Here is a 10,591-nt window from a genome sequence, read left to right as displayed (position 1 = left end):
CAAATATAAGCCAGGCAGCTGAGGTGCAGAACTTGCCATAGATGGATTTTTATAAATATCAGTCCTGACCTGGATGGCAATTTTCAACCCATAGGCCAGGACTTGGGCAGCTGCAGAACTGTGAGTTTGGGCACAATTTGTCCTGGCAGAAATTAGGATGAGAGATCCTCATTCCAGGAATTAAAGAGGGGTTTCAGGGGTGCTGGTGAAGGTAGTCCAGGAAAATCTGGCTGCTGAAGTGTGAACAAATTTACACATGAAGCTTCTCCTCCTTATGAGGAACAAGACAAGCAATAGTTTGTAGGATTCTGAAAAGAAACCTATAGATGCCAGAAAAAAAGTTAGTATTGTGTCAGCAGTTCATAGAATCCATGGTCCTTTGTCCTCCCAGCCATCCAGAGGGAATTTTCAAGACTCTTCTCATGCAGGCGTTGTGGTTCAGTCTCCCACCAGCAGTTCACAACCTTTGTGCAGATGCATTTTATGGGGTGGCAGTAAATGCCAGCAGTAATGCTGCTGATGGAAGGCGCACCTGGGGAATGCACGGGCTCATTTCACAGCTGAAATGTCCCCAGCCTCCTGTGTGGTGGTCTCAGCACTCTGCCCAAAGGATGCTGAGGGAAAAAAGCTGTTATAGAATCATGGAATATCCTGAGTTGGAAGGGACTCACAAGGATCATCCAGTGCAGCTCCTGGCCCTGCACAGACACCCCAACAATCCCACCCTGGGCACCCCTGAGAGTGTGCCCCAAACCCTCCTGGAGCTCTGGCTGCCTCGGGGCTGGGACCATTTGTGGGGGTGTTCACAGGGGTCTCAGGACGAGGGAAGAGATGAGAATCTTGACTCCATGTTTCAGAAGGCTGATTTTTTTATTTTATTATATATATTATATTAAAAAATATATACTAAAATGATACCAAAAGAATAGAAGAAATTATTTCATCAGAAGGCTAGCAAGGAATAGAAAGGAATGGAATGATAAAATCTTGTGATTGACCAGAGAGTCCAAGCCAGCTGACTGTGATTGGCCATTAATTAGAAACAACCACATGAGACCAATCACAGATGCACCTGTTGCATTCCACAGCAGCAGATAATTATTGTTTTTCTTTTCTTCTGAGGCCTCTCAGCTTCTCAGGGGAAAAATCCTGGCGAAGGGATTTTTCAGAAAATATTCTGGCAACACTCATTCTCAGTAGAGCCTGGGCAGAGCCCAGCACCCTCTGGGGGAAGAAGAACCTTTCCCTAAAATCCAACCTATGGATAATGCAACCTGTGCAGAGTCAATATGGAAAATTCAACAATGCAAAGAAGAAGGAGAGAGGAACAACACTGACCATCTGTTTCCTTTGGTATGTGCCATCTTAGCTGATACTAGAAGCATGCATTATATTTGAGAAATTAATTCCTCGTGGCTCTTGGGAGATTTGGGAAGCAGGGCTGCTTTGCATGCCCCCAGCCACCCCTGGGTGAGCCCCTGCTGTCGCTGGGTTTGTGCTGATGCTGTTCACTCTTAGGAAGCCTCAGGAGCCTCCTGGCCTCCTCAGGGCAGTCTCTGGAGATGTGGGGATGGCTGGGAGGATGCCCCAGCAATCTCAGCTGTGTTGGGATCGCTAGCTGGTCAGAGTGACCCCGAGAAAAGTTCTAAAATCTCTTTTCCCAGCCTGGTGATGGAAGAAGGAGTCAGAGCTCTTCATTTCTCAGTCTCAAGGTTGTTTATTTTATCTTATCTGTAAAAAATTTTCTCCTGCCCTGCTGAGGTCAGCTCAGCAAGACAGTCTGAGGCACTCTGCTTGCCCCAGGGTGGTGTTATGTCTTTATACTAAAAACTACATGTAAAATAATTACAATTACTTTCCAATACCTATCACCTATGTTAGACAGTGAGCTTCTACTCTAAACCAATCCAAAAGTGCCAACATTACAGCAGAAGATGGAGGCCAAGAAGAAGAAGGAGAAAGGCTGGATATACCCAGTTCCCTCCATCTTGCTTCCTCAACCCTCATACCAAAAACCGCAAAATCTACTTTTCCACCCCGTGATAACTTCACTAATATTCTACTTAAACTGTTGTGGCCTGCTGATCTTCATCTAAGGTTGGTAGATGAAGATCCAACTTGCTCCATTGTTGCCTTCTGATACAAGGCAAAGGAAGGGACAGCATGGCGACCCACTCTTCAGGGTCGCTCGGGCCTAAGAAACACGCAGACACCAATGTGGTGGACGGTCAAAAGCCTTTATTATCTCTTCTCGTGGGGTTTTATAATCTAGGGTTTTTCTATGTCATAGGGGGTCTGTCTTTTACCATCTATGGTTAGTAAGGAGTGGAAATTTACTGGGTAGGGATGGAAAGTTACTGGCATCTGGTTTAGGGGGCTGCATTCCTATGTTAATTTTCTTATCTAAGGGAACAGGGGCCCTGTCTTCCCGTAACATCGCGAGATCTTCCGAACGCCTGACCCTATCTACCACACTCCATGCATCATAATCAAACCCACAGGGGCATCTTGGGCTCTGTGCCAGGGTCCCTGAGCCCCCTGGTAGGGCCTGGGCTGCTCAGGACAGCCAGAGGGATGTGCTGGGCTCTGACACTGCTGTCCATGAGCCGGGTGTGGGCTGGTGGCCCCGCAGGGACACAGCAGAGCCCCAGGAGAGGAAGTCCTGGCTGGGCGAGATTCCCTGGAATGCAGCGTGGGAGGCTCGCCCAGCAGCCCAGGGGAGCTGGCATGAATAAATAAATCCCTGTCCAGAGGGGAGGCACCAGCTCTGGGTGAAACAAACCCAATGCCCAAAGCGTCCGTGCCCACCCTGGGGAGCTGCTGAGCATCGAGGAGCCCCAGCCTGCTGCTGGCTCTGCAGCACTGGCACATCCCTGCTGCTCAGGCTGGAGCTGAGCCTTTACCAGGCATTCCATGAAGTGCCAGAACATGTGGAAAACGCTGCTCCTTGCTCCTGGTCACAGCAGCCTCTCCAGCAGTTTTTAAGCAAAGGTTTCTGCCCATCTCCCAAGGCATTGTGCCTTTGGAGTCTGCCCGGCTTTGTAATTTGGTGTCCCAAGTGTTTTGAAGAAGAAATCCTTTGAGCAAGCATGTTATTCACTTCTTACCTGATGAAAAATAATAAAAGAGTGATTAAGCAATTAATACTGGATGTTGCTCAACAGTTTTAAGATGTTTATTTAATAATTTTCTGATTCTTTCCCCCCGCTAATTTAGGAATAAGACAGACATAATTGAGCCTGCTATTCTGAAGCTTCAAATTGCACTGTGAAGAGAATTGAAGGAAACACATTTCTTTGATTTGAATATTTTTCTCATTAACAGGACATTCAGAATAAAGCAGAAATATTTGATGCACAGAGCCTGTGGCAGTATCAAGTTAACACTGGCGTGCTCCTGCATTTTACCTCATGTTTACTAATCACTCCAAAAAGAAAGGTCACATCTTTCATCACAAAATGGAAACTTTTTGACAGCAAACAATTGGATTTTCAGCACTCCATTTGAAGTGGATTTCAGTGTGGAGAGTGAGAGCCCAAGGCAGTGGGATGAGGTAACTGAGCAGAGCTGTGCTCTCAAGATGTTGGGTACCACAAACTCTGAGTAATGGCTCTTTCATTTATATCAGGGTATCATGCTGTTCTAAAGGAGGAATATCTGACTTGCAATTGTTTGGAGAAGAGAATAAATAAGGTTTGGGTAGGTGTTGGAGTGCAGTTTTGGCCCCCAGAACGATGTCAGGGTTGAGCCACTGCTGCATGTCTGGGTCAGGATGCTGCAGGACAAGTCAGCCTGAAGGGCAGGAGAGCCACAGTTACCTGCAGAGTGTTAAACCACATTCCTCCTCTGAAGAGTCTTCTGTTTTATCTCCTCTGTGCCTCCACCATGGCCTTCTTGCTCTATTCTTCTGAGTTTTTTTTTTTAAAGACCTGTGTTTTGACAAAGTGAATTTACTTGGTCGCTGGAAAAAACCCACTTTTTTCCCAGGTAGAAAATACAGCTTGGTAGTTTCTCAAGAAAAATATCACCCATCTAATTTTTTCTGTTTTTCTCTCCTTCCCATTCCTCCTGCTCCAAGCAGAGGAGCAGCCCTGAAGTCCTTTATGGCTAGGTGAGGGAATTTCTGCATCCCTGGGTGCAGAAGGAGCTGGCCCAGGGGCTGTGCGTGGATGTGAGTGGGATCTCAGCACCTCAGGACTGAGGTGTCACCGAGACCACCCTTGGGGGGCTCGGGAGTCCTGGAATGTTGCCAGCAGTGTCTGGTGGCTGGACTTTGATCCTACACAGGAGACGACACCTGTATGAGGATAGGAGGGTTTCACCGGGGTGAATGGTGAAGGGATTAGTTAATTAGAGAGTGAAACACAGGGTTTAGGATTTCTGTACATTGTCTCAAGGGTAGCTCACAGCAGAGCCTAGGGGAGGGTGAGAGGAGCAGAGCACAGCGCTCAGAACTCCTCTCACCCTCCCCTAGGCTCTGCTGTGAGCTACCCTGGAGACAATGAAGTGAGATCAGAGGAGTGACCAGGAAATATCACTGGCTCTGTTCTCCCTTCCCCTCCACTGGTTGCACAGAATCAGGCACCTCCAAGGAGTCTCCAGGGTGGTGACACCATGAGGACTCAGCCTTACCCCTGGCCAGGCTTTACACCTGGCTCCTGCAGAAAACACTGCTATGAAAAGATGCACAGGTTGCCTGCAGCTCTGGCACATATTGCATGGCATGACACACACCTAAGTGAGATTCATTTGAGTTCTGGGCATCATTAGCACAATAAAAACTGCGATTTTTTTTTTTTTTTTTTAGTTCAGACCTACAGGCCATTGCAGAGAAGAATAATCATAAGACAGAAACGAGTTCCCTAGTTAAAAATTAATTCCCTAGACTAAAAATATAATCAAACGATGTCTACAGTATTTTATGAAGAGCTGGGAGGATAATAAAATTTAAAGCAGTGCAACATTTGCATTTTGTTCATTTCTCTCCATATTTTTCCTTAGACTGCCTTTCTGTGTGCTTGTTAATCATATGCACTGCTACAGTCCTGGCATTTTAAGATCACTGTTCACATCAAGATTGAAAGGAAACTAATTACAATCACATTTCAGGGTGGTTGTTCAAAGCTCGTTCGGCGGCGGCTGCAGCATGGGAGCCTTGACCTTTATTTGTAAGCATGAAAATAAGGCAAAGATGAAAGATTGGTTTTCCTGCAGCTCATACTCAGGGATCAGGAGGCCCTCCGGAGAGGCAGAGGTGTGGGAAGCCTCTCTCCTCTCCTCTCTCTCCTCCTCTCCCAGGCTGGCAGCAGAGGCCAGTAGTGCTATGCAGAAGCTCTGCTCCACTGCGGCGAGAGGTGAACAAAAGCTCCGCGGCATTTTTCAGCTCTCCCTCCAGCTGGAAGAACATGAAAAGAACCAGCAGACCCGAGGAGTGTTTTTGACCCCCGTGCAGAGCTTTGCAGGGGTTTGTTTGCAGTGCCTGTGCTGCACTCTGGGCTCAGGCATTCGAGGTGTTGGCACGTGCCAGCTCTGAGCAGTGCCTTCTGCCACTCATTCCATGGTTTAACGGCACTCACAGCACTCAGGTGGATGCACTGGGGCAGAATAAGGTCCCTCAAACCTTAGGCAGTGCAGGTTATCCTGAAGCAATCCCTGATTTCACTCAATGGGAATGCATTGAGAGTGGGCTGGATGGCAGATTTACCCTGTAGGTTTCACCTTCCATGTCCCTGAATTTTCCAAACTGCTGTTTTAATAAATATGTGCTATGCTGAGAGCAAGCTGAGGGCTGGGTACACAAATGGGAGGTGCTGATGGGGGCCTGTCCCCAAATGCTCCTTTCAGGGTCACTGCCCAGAGTTCAAAGCCAATTCACAGTGAGTGTGACCCCCAAAGGATCTCCTGATCTTCCACCCAGCCTGGATTATCACAGCTCTCCCTGGAATGGGTTCTTTGAGGAGAAGTTCCCCAGCCCTGGAAATAGACAATCCCATTCTCCTCCCACAGTGTGTTTACCCTGCACCATCACCCTGCATGTGCCTGGCCCCGTGTCCAGGCAATCTCTACTGCAGCCCTGACATCCACTGGGTTTTTTGGCAGGATATTCCAGGTAATTTCCCTGGTTGGGAAATCTCTATTTGGGGCACCAAGCAGCGAGAGAAGGGAAACTCATCTCACACCCAGCTCCCAGCCTCCCTCAGCCTGCTGCAGGCACAGGACCACCTGGGCCATGCTAAGGACGCAGAACTCGCATGCTGCTCAAACCAAGCAGCAAAGATGATTCTGCAACACTTTTTGTGATGTATTCTCCTTGTCTCTACATTCTTCAAAGCACAAATGTACCCAGACAAATATTTACAGAAACTGAAGGAAAAAATAGACTGGTGCTATAGACACTGCAGCAGTGAACTTCTAATTACAATCCACAAAGTATTTATGAATAAATTTATCTATTATTTGTCTAGTTTGAGCACTGCGTACACTTTGCCTTGTACCATTACATGCTGAAGGAAACAATATGCAGCATGAAAATGAAAACAATTTGACTTAATTATTTACACCATTACCGCCACTTTGAATTAGGCCTTCCATTTCTTCGGGATTTTGTAAAATTTAACCGGCAATTACGCTTGCTTAATTAATTTTATTTATCTACTACTACAATGAGATGAAAACAAAAAACCTACCGGAATGCAAAGTACAAGCTGGGTCCCCTCATTGTAAATGCTGCTTTTAAGGCTTTATGATAAAAATGTAGTATTTTGTAGCATTTCATTGCAAGCGTATCTGGCCATGCTCCAGTACTATTTAAGCGTAAACAGGAAAAGCCTTGGAGGACGAGTAATCACACTTAAATGACACAAAGATCATTTTAATGATGTTCCAAAAACATGGCAAAATTAGATATTGCAGAACTGTTTTCTTCTCTGAAGTGTTCCACCAGATGGTGAAGAGTGCTGAAACCGTAGATCCGAGAGAGGGGAGGAAAAACATCCCCACACTTCCCTCACTTGTCTCAAGTGGCACCTCACACCTTGGCTCCATCAAACCTCCAAGCTCAAGATGACACCGAGGTGTTTGAGTGCTGAATCACAGCCTGGGAAAGCCCTGCTTTGTTCCATTAAAGTTGTCAAACTGCATTTCTTTGGATCCGAGGACGAAGGAGCGCGTCAGCAGAAGTGATGGTGGTAATTTGTGAAACTCTTAATGAGATATTTTCAGAGCTCATAAAAGAGGAAGAGCCGTGCCTTTGAATTGCTGCACAATGAGTGCATTTTGATACAGGAAAAGAGTTGGGCTTTTATCAGAAATGGCGCTGCATCAGTGGGGATGTGTCAGGGAGCATTTAAAGGGGGCTAACAAGGGTTGTATAAATGGGGTTTATATCTGTGTGTGATGTTGTTCTGCAAAATGGCCACAAGTGAGGTGAGTCTGCATCTTTATCACTATTGCTCTTGCTTTCCAAAAGACTTGACAAAGTCACCCTCCACAGGACCTGCTACATCTTCAGATGTCATTAGATTTTTGGGTTTTTTTTGTTATTAGAAATATCTGAGAAATATCTAAAAAATTGGAGTTACTCATTAAAGGAACATCTAATTTTGTTATTTAAATATTGGTCAGGGGGTTCTATTTTTAAGAATATCAGTGAACCTCAAGTACCTGCTGTCCATCCATCCATCCATCTATCCATCCATCCATCCATCCATCCATCCATCCATCCCCTCCTGAACTTCTGATCTCTTTCAATACATATTGTGAGGAATCCATAAAAGAAAAAGGTGAAGTATTGGGGTGCTGTGGTTTCTGCTGACCTGTTCCCAATCCTAGCCCCCTTTGGAATCCTGACATGTCCTGGGAGACAAAAAAGTCACCGTGGGGACAAGGGCTGTGCTCTGGAGATTTGGGCTGGGGTGCACTGAATGAAGGAAAAAAGGGTGTAAAAGTATTTCTAAACCTTTCACCTTCCCTGAAATGTTTGGTGTAAATGTATTTCTGAGCCTTTCACCCTCCTGAAATATTCAGTTTCTTAACATTTCCTCAGGAACACACATGACAAATCCAGATCCACAGGAAAACTCGTCCTTTTTCGCTGAAAGATCCTGAAATGGAAGGTGACTTCATTCCCGACTGGCAGTCATTCTAATTCCATGCTGAGCAAGGGAACAGCCTCTTATTCACTGTGTTACAAATATTTTTGAACTGAATGTTCACAGGGTCTGAAGAATGGCCCACATGCGCTTCCATTATTGAGAGTTAGCAACAAAAATCATGCAAAATTCTCCCCCCTTTCCATCTCCCCCCATTCAATGGACATTTGGAAATGGGGCTTGCAAACGGGAGAGGGTGAACACAATACCAGCAATCCTGTTTATCCCTTTGCATCCAGCTCATCTGCTTAAGTGAGAAGCCTGTGCATGGCTGGTTTTCAATGGCCTGTGTTAAATGAAGGGCTGATTTCACCCCCCTGCCTCGAGGACAGAGGACCATTTGCTGAGCAGCCACTGTAGGTGACATTAAATGTCATCCCAAATGTCCCTCTCAGGTGGCATCGGACGGGAAGGATCCCATAATCTTAAAAATTAACTCTGACCCAGTGGGAGCTTGCATTGATTCCACATTGCTCCCAAGCTTAATAACTTGGGAGAATGAGCTCTCGGGGACAATGTGCCTCAGTTCTCCCTCTGCAAAATAGCAACACAAGAATTTTGGGAAAGCATTATTCTATTTTCACTCGACACGGATTATTCTCTTTTTGGAAGGGCTCTTCTAGCAATGCCAAATATTTCCAAAAACTTGATTTACCAAAAAAAAACACTTTTACAATAATTAGTAACCTCTCTGTCTTGAGGAAGGCAAAGGTTTTGTTCTGCTGTCTGAGCTTAATTATGTTTTCAGAGCAGTGTCATGGAGGCTCAGATGAAATTCTTGCTTTGTGTGCAAGAAAGTCGCACCACATTTGCATTTGTTTGACAGAAGCCCTGATCTCATCCAATATGGAGTGCACGAATTTGGCAATGCTCCCGTTGGACATCTATTTTATATTCTGCCTAAATTCCAGGCAAAATATCATTCCTTGCACTTAAATGCCGATACCTTTGAGGGAGGGAATAAAGCCTGGTCCATCCAAATGAAATCCCCAGTGGGGCTGTTCATCAGAGCTCTGTCTCCACCAGCCAGAAGAGGCTGCTCTGATGTTAATGATTCATTATTAAATCGTTCATTATTTTCAGTAGTAAAGCACATGGAGGAAATCAAACCCAAATATTGAAATGATGAAATGGTCTATGAGCCAGAATGCCATGGAATGTGCTGAGTGGGAGTGGGTTGGGAGGCACCAGCCCTTAACCCAAGGTTTCTGAACAACCTGCTGCCAACAGGATCTTCCAACTCTGGGTTGTGGCCAGGTGGGCTCCTCCAGGAAGAGCAGAGCACATCCTGCTTCTGATGAGATGGTAAGAACTGGGATTACTCTTCTAGCATATAAATTCTGTCATTCTTGCCCTTAAAACCCAGGGTTTTTTCAACGAGGAGAGCTATGGATTTTAATGGATACTTGAAATAAACCGATTGTCTGCCCTTACTTAGCAAACAGGATTTTTTTCTTTCCCAGTTATTAATTTCCTTAAATGTAAAGTGACATCTAAAATGAAAACAGTTTATTGCTTGCCAGGAGCAAAGCCAGCCTAATTTAAGAAATCCAGAATTAAAGCTTTTGAAGCATATCGGGGCATGTTTATAAAACAATTACCATTGCAAACGTTCTCTCTGCTCAATGCAGCCTCTTCAGGCCACCTCCAAAGCCTGAAATTTCATCACCAGTCATCCCCACCCCGAAATGTTTCATCAATTGCATAAAATCAGGTCATCCTTTGATTGCAGCTTCCCTCTGCTGACCCAGGCATTGAATCCCAAACCGAACCCACCTGGAACGTATTTGATGCTGAAAAAAAATTACCTCAATGTTTAAATAAGTAGTAGGCTCATTATTAATAACTGACAGCAGACAAAGGAGTGCAGTGACCTCTCCAACGGAGCATTTAAATCTTTGCACAACATGCTCTGCTTGTGCTAGGCTGGTTTCACAAACAACAGCTGTGGAGTTCGTTAACATATGAATCCCCTTGAGGTAATTTGGAGGAGCCAAATGTGCTAAACTAAACACCTCATTAAAACAGTGCTTTAAAAAACAAAACAAACCAAAAGACCCAACCCCAACCAAACCCCGAACTAATTTCACATTCCTTGTCCACATGTGGAGATTCCATTATGTGGAATCCATTCAGCTCCGTGGCTGGAAATAGTGGGGGTTGAAATCGGTAATATGGGTTTTTCTCTGCTAAGATGCACTTGAGACTAAAGTGCCTTTGAAGTATGCCTGTCACAAAGAAGCAATTAACTGAGGACAATGATGTTTTCTTTTCCTCCCTGTTGCTGAACACAGGACACGAGTTTGTACTCAAATATGCAGGACCCCATTTCCCTTGAGTCTGGGTAGAGAATGGACATTACCAATGGGACTCACTTGGATGGAGCAAGGCAGAATCACACCGAGTGCTCCTGGGGTCACTGTGTCCCCCAGGAACGCCTC

Source organism: Zonotrichia albicollis, chromosome 9 (assembly GCF_047830755.1).
Source record: "Zonotrichia albicollis isolate bZonAlb1 chromosome 9, bZonAlb1.hap1, whole genome shotgun sequence".
Lineage (NCBI taxonomy): Eukaryota > Metazoa > Chordata > Aves > Passeriformes > Passerellidae > Zonotrichia > Zonotrichia albicollis.
Note: the sequence above shows the minus strand (reverse complement) of the source record.